The sequence below is a fragment of the Stomoxys calcitrans genome, chromosome 4, assembly GCF_963082655.1.
Source record: "Stomoxys calcitrans chromosome 4, idStoCalc2.1, whole genome shotgun sequence".
In the NCBI taxonomy this organism is placed as follows: domain Eukaryota; kingdom Metazoa; phylum Arthropoda; class Insecta; order Diptera; family Muscidae; genus Stomoxys; species Stomoxys calcitrans.
The window spans coordinates 105,562,591-105,585,704 of record NC_081555.1 but is presented as its reverse complement, the minus strand read 5'-3'; the positions used below and the strand labels follow the sequence as shown (position 1 = coordinate 105,585,704).

At 40.1% G+C, this 23,114-nt stretch overlaps 2 protein-coding genes across 5 annotated transcripts in view; one reads left to right on the top strand and one right to left on the bottom strand.

Annotated features, from left to right (window-relative positions):
* Positions 1–23,114, bottom strand: part of LOC106085895 (bromodomain-containing protein DDB_G0270170) — a 252,082-nt gene that overhangs the window by 150,008 nt on the left and 78,960 nt on the right. The gene's annotated exons all lie outside the window — the stretch shown is intronic.
* Positions 22,565–23,114, top strand: part of LOC106085896 (carboxypeptidase B) — a 62,627-nt gene continuing 62,077 nt past the window's right edge. For all 3 annotated transcript variants that reach the window (XM_013250353.2, XM_013250354.2, XM_013250352.2), the window contains exon 1: positions 22,565–22,976. The gene's annotated coding sequence lies outside the window, so the exon portion shown is untranslated. The remainder of the gene's footprint in view (positions 22,977–23,114) is intronic.

Genomic DNA, 23,114 nt, shown 5'->3' with positions numbered 1-23,114 from the left:
TCACGCCGTTCTCGTATCTCTGAAGATTCGAACTCATTGGATCGTGGTGAGTTTCGTTCATCAAGTCGTTCACGAGCTTCCTCAGAATGAAACATTTTGGATTGTCGTGAGTCTCGTACTTGTTCTCGGACTTCACGTACTTTTTCGATTTTAATTTCATGGTCCCGTCGTTCTCGAACAGCCAGATTTTCCCGTTCATCGGATCTAATTTCATTGCCTTGAATTTCTCTTTCATCAGACCTATTTTCACTGCGTCGCTCCCGAACTTCGCGATTGCGCATCAGCTGATTAGATTGACTTGATCCTCGACTGTCTCGTTCAATTCGTTCGCTTTCCTCCCGTCGCTCTCTCGCATCACGACGCACCTCAGAGTTGGATCATCGAGTCTCTCGTTCAATTCGTTCTTCTACCTCATGTCGTTCTGTTTCACGTCGCTCTCTTGCTTCACGACGTATCTCAGAGCTGGATCGCCGAGTGATTCGTTCAACTCGTCCTTCTTCAAATCGTCGAGCTTTGCGTTCATTGAGGCTGTTCCTCTCGTCTTCCCTAGATCTCATTGAGTCTCGATCATTACTATCTTCGCTGCGGCGCATATCTTCTCGGATCACTTCAAAGTCAACACGTATTCGTGGTCTCCGAGCCGATGAACAGTCATCACAATTTACCGTGGGCGAAGTTACGAATGTCATCCGTGGCGCCAAATCTTCCAAGGCGTTGGGCCCCGACGGAATCTCTACATTGATGCTGAAGAATCTGGATTTACCTGGAGTTGAGTACCTTACCACTGTCCTTAACCTGTCATTGAACACTCTTATAGTTCCCGATGTCTGGAAAATGGGCAGAGTGATCCCGCTACTGAAGCCTGGTAAAGACCCGAGTTTGGGGGAGTCGTACAGACCGATCTCCCTTCTCTCACCAGTGACTAAGACGCTTGAGGCATTACTCCTCCCGAGCCTCGTAGGAGAATTTCCATTCGCCGAGCATCAACACGGATTTCGGAGACTGCACAGCACAACAACAGCTTTGCATGCCATCACCACACACATTTGCCGTGGCTTCAATCAACCCAGGCCATGTGATAGGACGGTCCTCGTGGCACTAGACCTATCGAAGGCATTCGACACGGTCAGCCATGCCAAATTATTTGAGGACATCGCCAACACGTCCCTCCAGCCAGGCTTGAAACGTTGGGTCGCGAATTATCTGTGTGGCCGCCAGTCATTTGTGGAATTTAGGGATAAGAAGTCAAAACACCGTAGAGTGAAACAGGCAGTTCCCCAAGGTGGGGTGATATCTCGGGCTCTGTTTAACCTCTACCTATCCTCCATCCCACCTCCTCCAGACGGCATAGAAATCGTATCTTATGCGGACGATTGTACGATCATGGCATCAGGCCCCCCACCCATTGATGACATCTGCGATAGGTTGAACGTCTACCTCAAAGCTTGCCTCATATTTCGCTGCAAGAAATCTGAAGATATCCGCCACCAAATCTTCAGCCACACTGTTCACTACAAATGACAGCTCCTACACTTTCTCCCCACATGCCACAGCAATCTGCAATAAAGTCAAAAGTAGGAACAAGGTCCTCAAGTCACTCGCTGGCAGCACTTGGGGTGCAGACAAAGAAACCTTGTTGACCACGTACAAAGCAATTGGCCGGTCTGTGGTAAGTTATGCAGCGCCAGTGTGGTCACGTCCACTTTGTGACACGCAGTGGAATAATATTCAGTTCTGTCAGAATGCCGCCCTCCAAACTGCGACGGGCTGTCTCCTCAGTTCTCATGTGGACCACCTCCATCAGGAGACAAAGATCCTACCAGTGCGAAGACATAACTACATGCTGTCTAAGCAATACCTTTTGGGCTGTTATCGCAGAAATCATCCAAATCATCATCTTGTGGATAGATACCCACCGCCCAGAAGCCTTAAGGTAGATCTACACGATCTAGAGCGTGAGGTCCAGCGCTACAAGAGAGAACCTCTAGATCAAGCGGCATATCAAACGGGTCTGAACAACATTCATGCAGACACGGTAGCAGACGCGTTAATTGGCTACGGGTGAATGTAGTCCTTGGAGAACGACCACCACCCATTGCACCCGAAGAAATCGACCTCCCCCGGCAAACCAGAGTAGTTCTGGCTCAATTACGTTCCGGCAGATGCAGCCGCCTCAATTCCCACAGAGCTAGGATTGATGCCGACGTGCAAGATGTATGTCCCGATTGTAACCAGGGACCGCACGATACACGTCACCTGTTTAACTGCCCGGCCAGACCCACTCGACTCAGACCCAGATCCCTGTGGACGCACCCCATCCTAGTCGTAGAGTTCCAGCATGTGGACACAACGACGACAGTAACGACGCTGATACGCGGTTGAAGCTCCCAGCTTGTGACGACGAAAGTCAACAGGCTTCATTTTCGTGCAAACTTTAGGTTAAGATTAATAAATTGAATAGTAGCTTTAAGTTAATCAACGTATATAGCAAAAGTTGACTTAGCCCATTTAGCCTATTGACAAACAATAGCATTTAAGTTTGTTTCCTCCTCAATGGCAGGTGAGCAGACAAGAACAAAATACAAGGACTTGTTGACATCGAAAGTTGTTTACAACTTTTTGGCTCAAGTTGCAACAACACAATACAGGGGTTGTTTTCGACAAAAATATTTGCAACAGTTACACTGCAACAACAAAACAAGGAGTTGTTTACTACTTTAAAGTGGTAAACAACTTGTTTTCGAGTTTAGAAGAAAAAAGTTGTTTTTCAAAACAAGTACGTGGCGAAGCCCTGGATGAGCGCACATAAAAGCGCATACTCGAGACAGTCAACGAAGAAGCCAGAAGCCGTGCAGACGTAGGGAGTAGAGTGAACTAAGAGTGCCTTGCTGCCTCAAACGTATTAGTGTGTGCCCATTCGTCGCCCAGTGCCCAGTGTTAACCAAGTGCCCTCATGCCTCTTAGCTTTTTGATCGGGAGTGAACAGTGTCGTACAGTATGGTGTGTCTCCTTCCCATTCTCTTGCCACCGCACCCCAAGTCCACGTTTCCTAAAGAGAGAGTGCCCTCACCTAATGAACCCGGACAGTGCCGTGTACGGCTCCAAACCACGTATTGCGTCGTATAATAAGGTGTGCCTCCTTACCACACTCTTGCCACCGCGCCTGTAATCCCCCTTATATCAACAGAGTGCCCTCTCTCGCCTCCTGGTTCCGTCACCTAGTGAACCCGAGCATGCGTCCTAGCCGCCAAACCGCGTATTGTGCCGTATTATAAAGAGTGTTTCCTTACCACCGAAAACCCCCTTTTATCAGCGGAGTGCCCTCTCTCGCTTCCGGGTTCCATCACTTAGTAAACCAGAACAGTGCTGTGTACTAGGGTGTGATTCCTTGCCACCACGCCCGAAATGCTCCTTTTATAGACGGAGCGCCCTCTCTCGTCTAATCGCGCCGTCATCTAGTGAACCCGAACAGTGCTGTGTACTAGGGTGTGCCTCCTAGATACCAGACCGCGTATTGTGCCGTATAATAGAGTGTGCCTCCTTGCCACCGCGCACGTAACCCCCCTTTTAACAACGGAGTATACTCTCTCGTCTCCTCGTGCCGTCCCCTAGTGAACCCGGACAGTGCTGTGTACTAGGGTGTGCCACCAAGCCATCAACCAGCTTATGGTGCCATATAAAAGGGTTTGTCTCCTTGTCACTTTCTTGCCACCGCGCCCGAAACCCCCTTTTATCAGCGGAATGCCCTCTCTTGCCTCCTCGTGCCGTCACCTAGTGAAACCGAACAGTGCTGTGTACTAGGGTGTGTCTCCTAGCCGCCAAACCACTTATTGTGCCGTATAATAGGGTATACATCCTTGCCACTCTCTTGACACCGCACCCGAAAACCCCCTTTTATCAACAGAGTGCCCTCGCCTCTTTGTGTTGTCACCTAGTGCACCCGTTCAGTGCCGTGAACTAGGTTGTGCCTCATAGCCCCAATGCCAGTATTGTGCCATATAATAGGGTGGGCCTCCTTGCCATACCCTTACCACCGCGCCCCAAACCCCCCTTTTATCAGCGGAGTTCCTCTCTCGCCTCCTCATGCCATCATCTAGTGAACCCGAACAGTGCTGTGTACTAGGGTATGCCCCCCAGCCATCAACCCGCTTATGGTACCCCTGTGGACCCGTACAGTGTCGTGTATTGGGGTGTTCATCCTGGGCACTAAACCGCGTATCGTACCGTATACTAGGATGCAACTTCTTTTGTTTACCGTGCCCGACTACCTCGCTATGCTATGATGCGATTTTTCGCATCCTCGCACCGTGACACCGGTAACCCGAACAGTGCCATGTACTAGAGTGTGCCCCTAGTCAACAATCAATGTCCAAACGGGTGTTGGGTGTGCCTCCGAGCTACCAATCCGCGTGACCTACCGAATATTATATTGGGTTGCCCAAAAAGTAATTGCGGATTTTTCATATAGTCGGCGTTGATAAATTTTTTCAACGGCTTGTGACTCTGAAATTGCATTCTTTCTTCTGACAGTTATCAGCTGTTATTTTTAGCTTGCTTTAGAAAAAAAGTGTAAAAAAAGTACATTTGATTAAAGTTTCTTCTAAGTTTTAATAAAAATGCATTTACTTTCTTTTCAAAAATCCGCAATTACTTTTTGAGCAACCCAATATATTAAATATAAAAGACCCAATTCAAAAGCGTTTCGCGCCCTCAGTCCCAAATCAAATAAATTTCTATGAAGAAACTTGCCCCCGATTAACCCCAGCACCCCGAGGTAACTTTTCATTACCTCTCTTTACCTTTCTTGCCCTTGCCAAAATGTTTGATTTGAAGTCAGATTTCCTGTCCAGCAAAACACCCTGGTATTTTGCGCTTTCAGTAAATAGACCATTTTATCCGCCGGCACGCCGTTGGGACTCGGCTACAAAAGGGAGACCCCTTATCATTGAGATTAATCTCGATTGGGATAGCACTCAGTGATATCTGAGAAGTTTGCTTCTGTTGCTTAATGGAATGTTCATGGGAAAAGTTGCATATTCCAAAGTAGAGGAAACAGTACACCTCCTTGAGATGTCCCTCTACTGGCCCATCTTTGTAGATCTACATATCCCAAGCCTACCATAATGCATCTTTGATTAAGTAAGTTGTTAATAAATTTTCTTACGGCAGTGTTGATACCTGAAACTACAACTCCCTCACGATAGAAGTTGCCTTTACATTTTTGAAAGCGCCCTCAATGGCAAGAAACGTTACCATTGTGTATTCCTTGACAATCAGGGAACCTTCTATGTAGCCAACTACGTCCTGAAGGACTGTTTCAGTGGACTTGCCTGCTGCTATGCATGCTGTTGCCGATACAAAGGACCTCCAGGGATCTTTGCCCTAAGATTTGTTTCTATCAATCTCTCTAGAGTCTTCAGCATAAAGGATGACAGACTGACAGGACGAAAATCTTTCGCCTTCGTGAAAGTGACCATTGTGTTCCTCCATCCAACATGTATTGTATATACGATATGATGATAAAGGGTGATTTTTTGAGGTTAGGATTTTCATGCATTAGTATTTGACAGATCACGTGGGATTTCAGACATGGTGTCAAAGAGAAAGATGCTCAGTATGCTTTGACATTTCATCATGAATAGACTTACTAACGAGCAACGCTTGCAATTCATTGAATTTTATTACCAAAATCAGTGTTCGGTTCGAAATGTGTTCATTCACCGTAACGTTGCGTCCAACAGCATCTTTGAAAAAATACGGTCCAATGATTCCACCAGCGTACAAACCACACCAAACAGCGTACAAACCACACCAAACGGGATGCATGGGCAGTTCTTGAACGGCTTCTGGTTGCTATTCACTCCAAATGCGGCAATTTTGCTTATTTACGTAGCCATTCAACCAGAAATGAGCCTCATCGCTGAACAAAATTTGTCGATAAAAAAGCGGATTTTCTGCCAACTTTTCTAGGGCCCATTCACTGAAAATGATTTGCAAGCGTTGCTCGTTAGTAAGTCTATTCATGATGAAATGTCAAAGCATACTGAGCATCTTTCTCTTTGACACCATGTCTGAAATCCCACGTGATCTGTCAAATACTAATGCATGAAAATCCTAACCTCAAAAAAATCACCCTTTACAAGCAGAGTATATCTCTCCAAGCAAAGGAGACAGACTATCGTACACAAAGACTTCTCTTCCAGTCCATACAGCAGATCATGTGTTTTCATAGACGCCTTCTATAACTTTTGTGATATTTGTAGATATTCCAATAGTATTTGGAATAAACAAGTGGATTAAATTTGTTTTTCGGAATCCCATTTTATGCTAGCTTTTGCATCACATTGTTATGTTTTACTCTCTTTCGGGTTCAAAGCTACAAAACAATCTAACGTTGAACATTCATTCAAATACAATTACCCTGAGAAATATTCAATTTTAGTTCCGTACTTTTAAATTCAAATAACATCTCTTTAATTAGATATTGCACCCCGCAGTTATTGCAAGCAGCCATTTAACCTAATAATCTACATTTAGGCATTCAGTTTAAAATATAAGTACAATACTTTGTTACAATCTAAAGACATTAGTCAAGATGACAAAATTAAGAAAACCCGGATATAATTTATATACACAGAAGCTTTGTTAAAACAAGTAAAAATGTGCTAAGTTTGGGCGGGCCGAATCTTGAGAACACAAGAACACCTGCTCTGTGCGTGCATTCCGCACTGGCAGGCAGAAGGAATATCACTTCAGGTTCTCCATTCTTTGAAAACTTGTCTGAAAAAGCGGATACGAACATTCGCAAATTGTTGGTATATTTAAAGCGATCTGGATGGTGTCTTCATTCTCCTGTGCCTGTATTGTCATAGTGGACAAAAACTTACCATGGCTATTGGAAGCCACAACAAAACATTGTGCGCAAAATATAAGCCAAATAGGATAATAATTGAGGCTTTTAGGAACTCAAGATGTCAATTTGGCAGATCGGTTTATATGGGAGCTCTAGCCAGTTATGGAGCGATTTGGATCACACTTACAGTTGTTGAAAGTCATAAGAGAACATTACATGCAAAATTGGAGCTTAATCGGATAACAAGTAAAAGCGTGCTAAGTTCGGCCGGGCCGCATCTTATATACCCTCCACCATGGATCGCATATGTCGAGTTCTTTTCCCGTTATCTCTTTTTAAGCAAACATATGATAAAAGGGAAGAATAGCTATGATATTGGAGCTATAATATGAAGTTATCGTCCGATTCCGACCATAATTGAACTGAATATTGGAGACCATAGTAGAAGTCGTTGTGTAAAATTTCAGCCAGTTCGAATACAATTTGCGCCCTTAAGGGGGTCATGAAGTAAAATAAGGAGATCGGTTTATATGGGAGCTGTATCAGGCTATAGACCGATTCAGACCATAGTTGACACGTATGTTGAAGTTCATGCGAGAATTGGTTGTACAAAATTTCAGCCAAATCGGATAATAATGGCGACCTCTAGATGATCAAGAAGTCAAGATCCCAAATCGATTTATCCGACAGCTATATCAGGTTATAAACCAATTAAAACCATATTTGGCATAGTTGTTGGAAGTCATAACAAAACACAATTTCAGCCAAATCGGATAGGAATTGCACTCTCTAGTGGCTCAATAAGTCAAGATTCAAGATCGGTTTATATGGCAGCTTTATCAGGTTATGGATCGATTTGAACCATACTAAGCATAGTTGTTGAAAATCATAACAAAACACCTCATGCAAAGTTTCAGCCAAATCGAATAAGAATTGCGCACTCTAGAGGCTGAAGAAGTCAAGACCCCAGATCGGTTTATATGATAGCTATATCAGGTTATGGACCGATTTGAACTACACTTAATACAGCACTTCGTGCAAAATATCAGCGAAATCGGATGAGAATTGCGCCCTCTGGTGATTCAACAAATCATGACCCAAGATCGGTTTATAGGGCAGTTATATCAAAATATGGACCGATATGGCCCATTTACTATCCGAACCGACCTACTCCACTAAGATGTATTCGTGCAAAATTTCAAACGGCTAGCTTTACTCCTGCGAAAGTTAGCGTGCTTTCGACAGACAGACAAAGGGAGGGTATTATAATCTAGGGGCTAATGAAGTCATATCGTAGGCTCACTTTATATGGTGGCTATATCCAAATCTGAACCGATATGACCCGTTTACTATTCCCAACGACCTTCATCAATAAGAAGTATCTCTGGAAAATTTCAAGCGGCTAGCAGAACCGACCTACACTACTAAGAAGTATTCGTGCAAAATTTCAAACGGCTAGCTTTACTCCTGCGAAAGTTTGCGTTCTTTCGACAGACAGACGGGCGGACGGGTGATCGGACGGACGGACATGGCTAGATCGACTTAAAATGACATGACGATCAATAATATATACACTTTATGGGGTCTCAGAGGAATATTTCGAGGAGTTACAAACAGAATGACGAAATTAGTATATCGCCATCCTATGGTGGAGGGTATCATAATCTAGGGGCTAATGAATTCATGTCGTAGAATCACTTTATATGGAGGCTATATCCAAATCTGAACCGATATGAGCCGTTTACTATTCCCGACGACCTTAATCAATAAGAAGTATCTGTGGAAAATTTCAAGCGGCTAGCATAGCCCGTTCGACCTCTATTCGTGATTTTCACAGACGGATGGAGGCAAATGGCTAAACCGACCTACAATGTCAAGACGATAAAGAATGTTTATACTTTATGGGGATTTGGCCAGATTTGACTTCTTAAGCTTCTAAGAGGCGCAATTTTTTGCTGACATTTTAAACGTGGTATGTTTTTAAGAATTCTGAAAGTCCTGACAAGTACGGTCCATCTGTATCTGTAGATGTATCTACTATATATTTGAAAAAGTCATTCAATGATTCGGCCCAGCCGAACTTAACACGCTTTCACTTATTTTACTTATTTTTGTATTTTTTTATTTTATGCTAGCTGAACCGGGCTCGCTCCGCTGCGCCTCCTTTTTATATATATGGAACAACATTTTCTTCCGAATATTTATATTCGACAATTTAAGAACTTTTAGTGTAATATAATGTGGCAAAAGTGATATACAATGGCACAGAAAAGTCTGCCTGCTTTTTTCAGGAAACAATTTTCACCTAGGAAAATTTTTGTACGAAAAAGTTGATCTACCAACTATCTAATGTTGCTACAATAAAATTGTTTTCCATGGTTTTTAGTGTTATAATTAGTTACAATTTATTGAGGGAATTCATATCCTTATTATGTGACTGTCAGTTTATGTAGATGCCATTTACGAAAAGGAATGTAGACTTATCTGTGCAACTGTATGTATTTCGTTTGAATAACAGTACGCAGACAAAAAAAATTATGAGAACCAACAACTTTGGTCGAAAAAAGAACGACAAAATTTGTCAATTTTCCTGCAACAATTTATTTCGAATCTTAACGATGCAAAGTAAAAATTTGTTGTTGAAAGGCACTCTGTGCAAGCCAAGATATAACAACAACAATATTATTCATAAACTGGAAAACAAAACCATTAAACACCTCAAGCACATGTCCTTGGGAGTTGTGGTGGTGGTTTGGTTCATTTTCTCTGTTCGGCTCGCGCTACTTGCTCTGATTAGTGTACCTGCCAGCTCTCGGCAGGTAATAATTTTGCCGCAGCGTGGGGTTTGAACTCATGATTTCATGTTTGGTAGTCTTGCACGCATCCTCTAGCCTTGCACGCATCCTCTAACCGACATCACTTTGTTGATGATGAAAAAATCAACCATTAGCACTCTCCGCTGCACCTCTCTCTCTCTATTTCTTTGTTCAGGTTGGCGTTTTGATTAATATCCCTCAATAGATGGCGTTGAAGTTGTTGTTAGTAACGCTCGCTGTTGATTCCCATAACATTGTAATCTTTTTGTCTATTTTTGATTTCAATCGAATTGCCACGGGTAAGTATCTCCCCAATGACACTGAAAGCCTGAGTTCAAATGTTGACCTAAATATCAGAAAACATTGTCAGCTGAGGTTATGCCTTCAATAATAGTGACGATAATTGTGAATAATTAAGCCATGTAAGAATTCAGTAGAAATACTTAGTGCTTATCGGCACACCACTTGGACCCAACTGTAAAAAGAAGGCTTTTTATCGCTAAATTCAATCAAAGCCGCTCCACTACGCGATTTCAAAATGCGGAAATATATCAATTTATGTAATGTAACCTACTCTCCAAACAACACAAACTTGAATATTCGTAATTTGTTAATCAAATACATCTCGCTTGATTCCCAACCTGCCATTATGGCTCAATTAGCTTATTAGATGTCATAATTAGTTTCTATTTGCCATATACAATACTGTTATGATCGGTCAATATGTCTGTTAGGGGGTATCGAGGTTTGAGCGACCCCACAGATTCGTTTCTACTTAAAAATACTTTTTTTTTGAGTCCTTTATTGTCATAATACAATAGGTCATTATTTATATTCGCGGTGCGTGTTACGGGTGTGACTTTTAATGAAATACTATGCTGCGAAAGTGATATTTGTATGTCGCTTGAATAACTGTACACTAATAAAAATAATTTTGAGAACCAACAACTTTAGTCGAAAAACGACGACAAAATTTGTTAATTTCTCTGCAACAATTTGTTTTGAATCTAAACGAGACAAAATAAAAAATTGTTGTTGAAAGGCACTCTGTGCAAATCAACATATAACAACAACAACACTATTATTCATAAGCAGGAAAACAAAGCCATTAAACACCACAAGCACATGACCTTTGAGGTTGTGGTGGTAGTTTGTTTTATTTTCTTTGTTTAGCTCGTGCTTATTGTTCAGCCCCCAGACATTTGGTCGCAAAAGTGAATATTAGTTTTAAGCTTTACTCCCAAAAATCTTTCATTTAAGCTCCGATCGGTTAATATGTCCGGCCCCTGGGCACTTGGGCCAAATTTTTCGATACAATATTCGTATTATACTCTCCAATACTTTTCATTTGATATCCATATTGTTCATTTGAATCCCACTTTGTCTCAATTGGCTCACTTTTGATTTTGGATGGTGTTTTCGAGGAAAGGTGGGAGGTTCCGCCCCTTTGGATATCAAAAAATTATATAGTCTCTCTTTACAGACCATATTTGTAATCTATTTCCGCATACATTTCATTTGAGTCCCACTTTGTGCCGATGGGAACACTTTTGATTTTGGATGGTGTTTTCGTGGTAAGGGGGACCCTTCCCCTCCCCCTTTAGATATCAAAAAATTATATGGCCTATTGTCCGTGCAAAGCCATATTTGTAAACTAATCCCGATTACCTTTCAATTGGGTTCTATTTTGTCCCGATCGGTCCACTTTAGATTTTGGGCCGTGCTTTTGGAGCGGATTTGTGGTCGAAGCGGCTCCATAGGTACACGGACCCAATCTTTTGTATCAAATTCCCATTCTACTACCGAATACCTTTCATTTGAGTCCCACTTTGTGCCGATCGAAACACTTTTGGTTTTGGACGGTGTTTTCGTGGTTAGGGGGAGGGTCCGCCCCCTTTAGATGTCAAAAAATTATGTGCCCTATTGTTCATGCCAGGTCATATTTGTAATCTACCCCCGTTTACCTTTCAATTGAGTCCTATTTGGTCCTAATCGGTCCACTTTTGATTTTGGGCTGTGCTTTTGGAGCGGTTTTGTGGTCGAGGCGGCCCCATAGGTACACGGACCCAATCTTTTGTATGAAATTCGCATTCTACTACAATACCTTTTATTTAAGTCCCATACTGTCTCGATCGGGATCGGTCTTCTTTTATTTTTGGGAGAAGCTTTTGGGGTAAGAAAAAGGATCCGCCGCCCTTCCAAACCCACAAACAAACAAACACAAATTAATTTCTATATGTAAAAATTTTAAATTTATTTTTTTATTGTTTCTTCTTTTTTTCTTTTTTTATATCTTTTCTTTTTTTTACAACTTTTCTTTTTTATCCTTCATTATATCTATGACGATTCATAATACTCGTAGACAGCATTATGTCACTTTTAATGAACCTCTTGACATGTCACCCATTAAACTTCTGCCTGATTAATGCAAATTTCTCAGCAAATCTATCCGGTTAGTGGGGTTTCTATTTTTATCACATCACAATCAAGTAAACTACAATAAAAAGCCTAATAAAGATTAAAACCGCACTCAAATACATGAAATAAAATAAAACAGACATGGACAAACTACTCTGATTCACAGACAAACTATAGCCATATAGACAACAATTGAGGATGAATGACTTACAGCAGCTCAGATGCGCATTTCATGTTACGTTTATAGTAACATCAACGTCATCGTGATAAACCAAAAAAAAACAACATAACCTGACAATCAGCAGGAGAGAATGCCGGACCAGTCTCTGCCGAGACATCGTCATCATTTACGCACACATTAACTATTACGTTCACAATTGTCGTACATTGATAATTCTATGCGATGTGTACAAAAAAAGTGTGTCCAGTGTCAAATAACCCAGCTATCGTTCATTTGGTGAAAGGAATTTTGTGGGGGACAAAACTGGTACATTTTGAGCGCAACCAGCCTTCGCTGCAAGCAACCAATGAAAATGTGCGTGCAGGGCAATTGGCACATACTATATTGTAAAAACAAAAACTGTGGGAACCTCTCCCTCCAATATGAATGCAAGTGAGAGAGAAACCTAAAACAAAGCATAAATCATTGATAATTTCAATTGCATTTAAAGTCAGTTGCAATGATGCCAATAGTGACATTTTTCCTAAAGACAACATTTCAAAAAATTGTCTCTAAAAAATATCTGTCTATGAAAGTTACTCTAAAGAAAAACTGTCTATGAAATTTTCTCTAAAAAACAAATTCTATAAAATTTTCCCCAAAAAAACTTCTAAAAAATTTTTCTCAAAAAAAATTTTTTTTCTCAAAAGAAAAAATTCTAAGAAATTTTTCTCAAAAGAAAAAACTTCTAATAAATTTTTCTCCAAAAAAAAAAATTTTTCTAGAGAAAAAATTTCTATGAAATTTTCTCTAAAGAAAGAAATTTCAATGACATTTTCTCTGAAGAAAGAAATTTCAATGAAATTTTCTCTAAAGAAATTTCAATGAAATTTTCTCTAAAGAAATTTCATTGAAATTTTCTCTAAAGAAATTTCAATGAAATTTTCTCTAAAGAAATTTCAATGAAATTTTCTCTAAAGAAATTTCAATGAAATTTTCTCTAAAGAAAAAATTTCATGAAATTTTCTCTAAAGAAAAAATTTCATGAAATTTTCTCTAAAGAAAAAATTTCTATGAAATTTTCTCTAAAGAAAAAATTTCTATAAAATTTTCTCTAAAGAAAAAATTTCTATGAAATTTTCTCTAAAGAAAAAATTTCTATGAAATTTTCTCTAAAGAAAAAATTTCTATGAAATTTTCTCTAAAGAAAAAATTTCTATAAAATTTTCTCTAAAGAAAAAATTTCTATGAAATTTTCTCTAAAGAAAAAATTTCTATGAAATTTTCTCTAAAGAAAAAATTTCTATGAAATTTTCTCTAAAGAAAAAATGTCTATGAAATTTTCTCTAAATAAAAAATTTCTATGAAATTTTCTCTAAAGAGAAAATTTCTACAAAATTTTCCCTAAAGAAAAAATTTCTATGAAATTTTCTCCAAAAGAAAAAATTTCAATGAAATTTTCTCTAAAGAAAGAATTTCTTTAAAATTTTCTCTAAAGAAAAAATTTCTTTGAAATTTTCTCTAAATTAAAAATTTCTTTGAAATTTTCTCTAAAGAAAAATTTTTTTTGAAATTTTCTCTAAAGAAAATTTCATAGAAATTTTCTCTAAAGAAAATATCATAGAAATTTTCTCTAAAGAAAAAATTTCTTTGAAATTTTCTCTAAAGAAAAAATTTTTTTGAAATTTTCTCTAAAGAAAAAATTTCTATGAAATTTTCTCTAAAGAAAAAATTTTTATGAAATTTTCTCTAAAAAAAATTTCTATGAAATTTTCTCTAAAGAAAAACTGTCTATGAAATTTTATCTAACGAAAAACTGTCTATGAAATTTTCTCTAAAGAAAAAAATTCTATGAAATTTTCTCTAAAGAAAAAAATTCTATGAAATTTTCTCTAAAGAAAAAATGTCCATGAAATTTTCTCTAAACAAAGAAATTTCTATGAAATTTTCTTTAAGAAAGAAATTCCTATGAAATTTTCTCTAAAGAAAGAAATTTCTATGAAATTTTCTCCAAAGAAAGAAATTTCTTTGAAATTTTCTCTAAAGAAAGAAATGTCTATGAAATTTTCTCTAAAGAAAGAAATTTCTATGAAATTTTCTCTAAAGAAAGAAATTTCTATGAAATTTTCTCTAATGAAAAAACTTCTATAAAATTTTCTCTAAAGAAAAAATTTCTATGAAATTTTCTCTAAAGAAAGAAAGGGTCTCAGATGAATATTTCGATATGTTACAAAGAGAATGATATATAAATACAGAAACAGATTCTATGGTGTATACCCTCCACCATAGAATCTGTTTCTGTATTTATATAGAAGATATAAAGATAAATATATATGTATATATAAAAGAGAAATTTTTAAGATACAATTTACCATTTTTGTATTATCAAACCCACTACCATAGGATGGGGATATACTAATCTAGTCATTCCGTTTGTAACACCTCAAATAAATAATCTGCAAACCCATAAATTATATAAATTCGGGATCGTCGCGATAAGTGATTCGATCCAGCCATGTCCGTCCATCCGTCTGTCGAAATCACGATAACAGTTAAAAGCGTAAAGCTAGCTGCTTGAAATTTTGCATAGATTCTTTTTATTGGTGTAGATCGTTGAGGATTGTAAATGGGCCATGTCGGTTCAGATTTGGATATAGCCCCCATATTAACCGATCCCCCGATTTGACTTATTGAGCTCTTAGAAGACTCAATTTTCATCCGATTTGGATAAAATTTGGGTTACCACTTACAACACCAATGCCAAGAATGACCCGAATCGGTCTATAAACAGATATAGCCCCCATATAAAAACATCAGTGTCAAGTTTTATCCGAATCGGTCAATATGGTGATATAGGCCCCCCTAAGTACCGATATCCCGATATGACATCTAGAGACCAAATTAATTCAAATACAAACTCAGTAAATAAGTGTAAAATTTTTAGCGGAATTCATGGTACCCAAGATTCGGCATGGCAGCACACTTTTACTTATTTTTCTAACTTTTCCTCCTCCCTTTCATTGTAAGTATAACAATCTTTTTCAAACCATTAAAAACCTCTAAATGAGCATCACCTCATTCATATACGCAGCGCTGCATTTTGGTAAACAAATGAGCGGCTAAATGCAATACATATGCATGTTGTGTTCATCGGCACGAAAAAAAGCGAGGTGTGTTATCATCCGTGTTCAAAAACTCAAGCGAACGCCGGTCAAGTTAACTCATTCAAAAGCACTTCATGGAAAATGTACTCACACACTATCAACCATTACTAGGAGACTTGATTTTTGTTTTGTATTTGATTTTGAGTTTGTGTTTTTATCGCATGCGATGCTGCCGGCAATAGTGTATGATGGCTGACTGATAGTCGCCCCTCGCACACAGTGTTATTGTAGTAGGTTGCCCTCTCACACAGTGTTTATTATGCAGATTTTCGATCGCTTCAATTTAAATTGAATGGAATTTAGATTTAGAGTTTTGATTTTTCAGGCACCAATACATTGTGGTCCAGTTGTGATGCTCAACAACCCAGCTAAAAATATGATCCGACTTTGACGTCCGATATGTTTGCACATAGTCGGACGAAACATACGATAATTCTTACCAAAACCAGAAAGAAAACTGTTCAACAAGTCTGAGGGAATTTATTTTTTCTCTTCCGACATCTAAGAACGAAATCCTAACGATTTCTGTACGGTGTGTCGAAGGAATGTCTTGTTTGGTTCATTTTTGATTTCGCATAGCAAAATTTCGTTACCATGTGTGTGGTATGTACACAAGTGATGGAGGGGAGATATTTTTTTGGAATTGCGTGTGGTGCAGTTAACTTGGAATTTTAGTTTTGTTTGATCAATTGTAAGACATTCGTCAAGAAATCGTCTACGCATTCGGTCCTAATTCGGTACGACACAAAATTTCCCATCCGAATTTCCATGGAATTTGTGCTCCGACATCGGTCCAATATCGGTACGGTATGACAGTAAGTCATCAGATCCGATATCGAATGAATCAACCGATTGTCAGACCGATGTCGGATCGAAATCGGAAAATTTTGTTAGCTGGGTAGTGAATTTCAATTCGAGAACTCAGAAACATTTTCTAACGGAGGTTATTTCTTCAATACAGAATCGTTGTTTTAGCAAAAATTTCAGTCTGCTATTGTGACAGTTGCAAACAAACTTTGAAGTCATTTAAGAAAAAACGAAGATCAAGAAGCCAAGCGTAATAATACATTAGGCATAGTTTTTAATATCTCTTCAAGTTCTCTTTAGAGTCCTCAACCATGTAAATCGGTTCAGTAGATCGATCATGCAAATCGGTTTAATGGACACCCAGAAGATTGGAGAAGTCAAAGTAGTCAACTTTGACACCCTGTATCTCACCCTGTATTAAAGAAAAGAACTTACAGCAGCACTTTCCTGAAGCCTATGTCCTCTAATTCTTGTAGAATTACTTCCAATTTTTTGGCGTTTCGTCCATGGTGTGTCATTTCGTTATTTCCCCGGATTTGGCGGGTATTCCGAGTGTTGACACCAGAAACTTAGTTTCATCTCCATATACTCGTCTTTAGTCTCAGTTTAACTGTTTCTTTCTCGAACTTGCAAAGTCGACAGTCATTTGGAGTCGGCAGGCTGAACAAAACGCTTGGGTAAGTAGAGTGCGTGAACAGTGGCCGTGATCCCGCAGTGCTTTGCCGCCAGTGAAATTGTCTAGTTCCCGATATCACGGGAACAGCGCATTGCCGCCAATGCCTTGCCGCCGGTGATGTCCTCGCGAATACTGTGTGACCGCGATCTCTCAGTGCCTTGTGCCACCTGTGCTACCACCATCATGAGTGAAAAAAACGGTGTCTCGTCGCCCGTGAATATCCAGTAACCACGATTCCAGTGCATCGCCGTCAGTACTGCTGCCGTCGTGAGTGAAAATACGGTGCCTATCCGCCCGTGACGTCATCGCCAATACCGCGTGAAAGCAATATCGGAATATCTTTGGCGTCAGTGCTACAGCGGTCGAGAGTGAATAAAACGGTGCAACTCCGCCCGTGAATACCAGTGACCGCGATCCCACAGGGCCTTACCGCCAGTGCAGCCGCCACCGTGAGTAAATTAGACGGTACCTTGCCGTCCGTGAATACCGCCGTAATGCCAAGTGAGCCTCAACCCACTTTTCTTTGCTGGCATCACAACTACCTGTGAGTGTTTAACATGGTGCCTTGTGGCTCGTTTATATCAAATAGCCGTACGCCCACCGTACTTTGCCGCCACCCCTACAGCTTTTGTAAGTTTCAAACATGATGCCTTGACGCCCTAGACGCCGCAGTGAACAATACGAGTACACAACCACGTTGTTGAAAGCCACCAGCGATCCGTACGCAACGTGATCAAGCCTAGTGCCTTACCGCTCCAGGTTAACTCGCCTGCCACCAGGGTTCTTCTCAAGCGGACGCAGACCCAATACAGCGAGTGGGCTCCCCAAACTAGCTGTATCCCAAACAATATATTCTGTTTCACTCAAGTTAATTGCACTGTTTTTCTCTCTCAGTCACCACAAATAAATAACTGACGAACTCTGGCTCCGCGAGCCATATCCCCAGCAACCCGAGAAAACTCGTCGTGAGTGAGTAGAAGGAAGGCCAAGAGGACACACAGAGAAAAGGTTGGTCGAGCTAAGTTGGTGATGGTATTGGACTACCAGAAGCATTACATAGCCAAAAGTCTATGAGCCGGTTGGGCTCGCCTGTGAAAAGATGAGCTCATTCGAATGCGAGACACAAGGAATTGTCGAAGAACTGCGGAAAAGGCTGGCCCTGTTTTTGATTGGTAACCTCGAGCCGGCCCCGTAAATAGGCTTATGGAATTACAAGTTAAAAATGCAAGCAACACCACAGAACATAGATAAACAAAACGTTGTCGAGATGAATATAAAAAGGAAGCCAAAGAAAGTGGTATCGAGTGAAGAGAATAGATCCGAGACGGTCGTCTTTAAGCCGCGAACGGAACCAGCTCTATCGGGCCCTATTATTAATGAGCATATGGAAATAAGAATGGTGGCTGGCCAAGTTCGAAGTGAGGAAACTCCTACGACGGAATAACGGACCTATCGGACGTTACAGATTTATGGAACGAGGCGAAGTATATGGTACAGCGGCATACCAGCTCTCAATCCTGATGCCTGAGGTTCTTTCAGGGAAATCACTTAGGTGGTATCAAATTAATGGGCAACCTGGAGTGCAGCCCAACAACATGCTGCCGGTAAGAATCTACGAGAAACTAGGGCATAAGATCCGTCAACGCAATCAAAGCCCCCGGGAACCATTCAAGGATTATAAGTTCGTTATGCAGAATCTCATGCGGCACAGTAGTTATATTAAGCAACCACAACGCGAGCGAATCTTCCATAACTCCTCTTCAGAGTAACAGTGCAAGAAGGAAAGTCTTTCGGACGGTGGAGGATATACTGGTCATGTCTGAGGATCTCGAAAAAAAATGCAAACAGCGACCGCCATGGTGGACCCCAGAACTGGTCAACAGGCCGAAAACCACAAAGTTTGGGATGTCTACTAGGCTGAGCTAAGAAAATACACTGGCGAGGTGCGAAAGGCTCAGAACGAATCCGGGGGAGAATTCTGTAGCTCCGTGGAGGATACATTAGGCCTATAGGCTAAGGATGATCCTATCCTTGAAACCTATTACGGTGAGATGTATTCAGAAGTCAGAGAATGCATGGACAATGTCTAGAGAGGAAACACTAGAACTTCTCGTTTATACACATTTCCCGGGAAATTCTCCAACGGACAACGTGGCTCTTGAAGAGATCGGAAGTTATTGGGAAAATTGTGTCTGAGCCGAAAATCCTTTGGGGGATAAAAAGTTTAGACTCCTTTAAGTCGCCAGGCTCCAATGATGTATCACCGGTTGAATTACATGCTGTGTCCCAGAGACTGGCTTCTTGGGAGATATACTCTGCTTGTATCACCATATCGTATATACCTGTGGGGTGGAGGGACAAAGGTCATTTTCATTTCAAAAGCGGGAAAACCTTACCTCACGAAGGAGAAAGATTTTCACCCTATTAGTTTGTCATTCATTATGATGAAGACTCTTGCTAGGTTAATAGAATCATATCTTATGGCAAAAGTCCCTGAAGAGCGCCTGTCGCGGCAGCAGCACGCATAAAGTAAATGGAAATACAGTGAAAGTGCCCCTCACGACGTAGTCGGCTATATAGAGAGTTCCCTCGCTGTCGAGGAGTATACAACGGTAGCATTTCTTGACATTAAAGGTGCTTTCAATGATGTAAAAACGACGTCAACCATGAAAGAGTACGATTTTCTAGGCATCAACTCTACCGTAAGAAAGTTTATTAATAACTTACTTACTAAGAGATGCATTAAGGCGGTCTTGCGATTTGTGGAATGGACAGCAGAGGGAAACCACAAGGAGGTCTACCGTCTATCTCCCTTGCAATATAGTAATTAACAATATATTATTGTCTCTCGAAGAGGCGCTAGGGGAAAGTTTCCCAGCACTCTAAAGATATACTTCAGGAAGCTCTACGTCCCACATCTAAATGGGCTACCGAAACTGGTCTAGTCGTAAATCCGTGTAAGACAGAAGTAGTTCTTTTCAGCAGCATATGCAAGTTACCTACAGTCGAAGAGCGAACGTTCCATTTACAGAGAGCGCAAAAAAACTGGGTATATTGCTGGACAGGAAATTAAACTTCAAATTCAACTTTTTCGAAATAGCAAGAAAGGCAACTCTTGCCCTATACACCTGAGAGAGACATTGGCAGAAGTTGGGGGACCGTGCGTCATGCATTGGGTATATACTGCAGTTGCCAGACCTATAATGCTATATGGTGTTATGGTCTGGTGGACGGCGCTTCAAAAGCCCACCTACTTTCCAACACTCAACCAGATCCAAAGGATGGCTTATTTGTGCTTCACAGCCGCACTGAGGACGACATCATCTGATGCCCTCAATTAAATGCTATATATAATGCCTCTGGACATTGTGGCTAGACAAATTGCTGCGACCACTGCCGGGAGGCTAAGGGAGCTTTCTCATTGGCCATGTGGCGGCTACGGACACTATGTTATCCTTGATACAATATCCGATGTTCCAGGCAGTGTAGATAGACTCTGAGCTGATTTTTGATAAAAAATACTGTACCACTATTCCTGATAGAACCGATCGAAAATACGATATCCCTGGTAATAGAAGTTACATAGACTTCTATACGGATCGTTCCAAATAAGACGGCCAGGTGGGCTTTGGGGTGTAATCTAAAGACCTAGAACTGGTCATATCGAAAAGGTAACTCGACCACTGCAGTGTGTATCAAGCGGAGATCCTTGCAATTAAGAAAGTGGTGGAATGGCTAAGATATAATATCATTACGACGATTGGCATAAATATCTTGTCAGAGAGCCAGGCAGCCAACGTATTTCTGAACACAAAAACCGCCCTTGACTGTCGCAGATCTCTCAACGAGATAGGTGGATAGTTCAAAATTCACCTGTTTTGAGTGTCGGGCCACAAAGATATCCCAGAGAATTGTTAAGCGGACGAGTTTGAGAGGCTAGGAACTACCCTACACATTCCAGGGAAACTGGAATCTGTGGGTATGCTTCTAGCGACATGTAAGCTAAGATTTCGGTACCAGGACCGAGGGACAACGAATGATATATGGTCACAAAGAGAGGGCTGTGAGTATTCAAAAACTATGTCAAAAACTGCTCTAGACTTGAAGAGGTCGCAAGTTGTTGGGCTTTTTGAAGCGATCTGGTTAGTTCAATGGTAGGAACTAGAAGGCATCTTCCATCTTCCCTTCCTGTGGTATCACAATGGACGAAATCGTTTATTGATTGATTTAAATAAAGATTGCATGCATTTTTTTGAGTTGTATGTGTTTTTTTTGCTTTGAAAAACTTTCCAATAGCTTTTACAAAATCACCCTTTATAAAAATTTGGGGTCAAGTCCCAGAAAGGCCGCCCACTCTAAAATTACGCACCAAATGGGCATGTACACCGAAAGAGACAAGATAAGACGCCACGAGTAGAATGCGAATAATTTATAAAAGTTTGAGTCAATTCTCTGCGAGTCACCCCACCCCAAAATTATGCCCCAAATGGACTTGTATACTAAAACGAGACAATATGGTATTCTAATGAAAGGTTTTTGAGAGTTAAGTATAAATAAAAATGGGGCCGTAAACTTATGCGTGTAGCGAAGCACACCGGGTAAGCTAGTTCCATATAAATATGAACTTTGGCTGCGTATTTCGGCGGTATGAAATAAGTCCCTAAAATGGAATAAAAACCCAAAAATGGGGTATAAATCATAATCAAATTAGACCCCAAAAGTAAAAATGAAACAATGCCAAAATAAAAAACATGCCAAACTAAAATGAAATTAGCCGCCAAAATTTGGGGCATAATGTCTGGCAAATCTTTCGAAATATGCTGCTCTCTGTCTATTTTCAATATTTGCTAAACGAAATAAAGACCCAAAAATTATGTTTGGGGCTGTGTTCCATTTCTTAATTTGGGGCCTGAAATCAAGCCCTAATTATACCCACCACCATAGGATGAGTGTATACAAATCAAGTCGTTCCGTTTGTAACACCACGAAATGTTCGTCTAAGACTCCCGTTCTAAATCGATCTAGCCATGTCCGTCCGTCTGTCGAAATCACGATAGCGGTCGAACGCATAAAGCTAGCCGCTTGAAATTTTGCACAGATACTTAATATCGATGTAAATCGTTGGGAATTGCAAATGAGCCATATCGGTTCAGACTTAGATATATTATCCGATCTCCAGATTTAACTTCTTGAGCGCCTGGAAGCCGCTATTTTCTTTATTACTAGGACCTAAAATCCTCAACTGCTTTCCAACTTTGAACGTTATGTCGGCACGGATTATCGTTATCCGATGGCCATATTATTCCGTATTTTGCTTATTAAGGTCAAAAGCAAAAAAAAATGGAAGCTATGCATTTTCCTATTTGCAAAAAAAATGTCTAGTCCAGAGCGTGGGACTGTATAATGACGGCCTAGCTGAACTTTCAAACGTTTTTACTTGTTTCAAAATATTTTCATATCGATATACAATTTTGATTTGCTGCCATCATAATTTATGCCACTGTGCAGTACTGCAAACACCCAGCTTTTGGTGAGCGGCTTTATAGCTGTTGTGTTGTTTTTTTTTTTTTTGTTTGTTTTGTTTTTGTATTTTGAACTCTCGATTGTCATTATTTTCATTTCGGGAGGTTTTGTTATTTCTATTTCAATATAAAATTGACAACATTTTATTTCCGACGCTTAGTCTTGTAACTGAAGTGCCTGCTGCTGCATTAACGGCACGGCACCACACAACATTGTCAGACGACGATTTTGGTTGGTTGTATAAGTGATGAATGAAAAATAAAAAATTATTTAATATTCCAAGTGTAATCGGAAAGAAAGTGGTCGGCAAGAGTGGCAGCAGCAGCAGTCGTACCGTGATCGTGAACATAATCGTGCCAGTGTGTTGCACCTAAAAACGGACGGAAAGAGTGAATGTTCGCGCGCATGCGTTTCAAAGTTAAAACCAAAAATTCGGTAATGCAACGCATGAAGATATGATAAAAAGAAATAAATGAAGAAAATTGTAAAAAATTCCAATAAAAACAAATTTCTGGGAAAAAACTAAATGATACGGATTTGAAAGAATCTAGCAAAAAAAGTAAGCATTAATAAAATAAAAATCAGTGCCATTAACATTTGCAAGAGAGTCAAAGATTTATATCTAAAAAGTGTTTGCCTACAATATGTCTCGTTGTTTTATTTGTTGTTTACTTTTTATTTAAAACTAAAACGAAAT